Here is a 930-nt window from a genome sequence, read left to right as displayed (position 1 = left end):
ACGTCCCAGGAGGTCCTCCTCCTTGGGATTCACGTCCTCTCCTCTCCTCAGAGGTTCGGCCATGGCGCTTATGTCAATGGCCTTGCACTCTCCTTTTGGGTTCTCTTCTGTATTGCTTGGGAGAGTACTAGGAGGGATTTCAGTGATCCTTTTACTCAGCTGGCCCACTTGTGCTTCCAGATTTCTAATGGAAGACCTTGTTTCATTCATGAAACTTACAGTGGCCTTAGATAGATCAGAGACTAGATTTGCTAAATTAGAAGCATTTTGTTCAGAGTTCTCTGTCTGTTGCTGAGTTGATGATGGAAAAGGCTTGCTATTGCTAAACCTGTTTCTTCCACCATTATTAAGGCCTTGTTGAGGCTTTTGATCCTTCCATGAGAAATTTGGATGATTTCTCCATGTTGAGTTATAGGTGTTTCCATAAGGTTCACCTAAGTAGTTCACCTCTGCTATTGCAGGGTTCTCAGGATCATAGGCATCTTCTTCAGAAGATGCCTCTTGAGTACTGTTGGATGCAGCTTGCATTCCATGCAGACTCTGAGAGATCATATTGACTTGCTGAGTCAATATTTTATTCTGAGCCAATATGGCATTCAGAGTATCAACCTCAAGAACTCCCTTCTTCATAGGCGTCCCATTGCTCACAGGATTCCTTTCAGAAGTGTACATGAACTGGTTATTAGCAACCATGTCAATGAGTTCTTGAGCTTCTGCAGGCGTTTTCTTTAGGTGAATGGATCCACCTGCAGAGGTGTCCAGTGACATCTTTGATAGCTCAGATAAACCATCATAGAATATATCCAGGATGGTCCATTCTGAAAGTATGTCAGAAGGACACTTTTTGGTCAACTGTTTGTATCTTTCCCAAGCTTCATAGAGGGATTCACCTTCTTTCTGTCTGAAGGTTTGAACATCAGCTCTAAGCTT

At 43.1% G+C, this 930-nt stretch overlaps 1 non-coding gene across 1 annotated transcript; it reads left to right on the top strand.

The window, feature by feature from the left end:
• Positions 1-826: 826 nt before the first annotated feature.
• LOC148575750 (small nucleolar RNA R71) lies at positions 827-930 on the top strand. Its single transcript, XR_015903628.1, has one exon. It is a non-coding gene; the product is annotated as a small nucleolar RNA R71 (small nucleolar RNA).

This window comes from Arachis ipaensis, chromosome B1 (assembly GCF_059453495.1).
Source record: "Arachis ipaensis isolate K30076 ecotype BB chromosome B1, ASM5945349v1, whole genome shotgun sequence".
In the NCBI taxonomy this organism is placed as follows: domain Eukaryota; kingdom Viridiplantae; phylum Streptophyta; class Magnoliopsida; order Fabales; family Fabaceae; genus Arachis; species Arachis ipaensis.
This window is presented reverse-complemented; position numbering and strand designations above follow the sequence as displayed.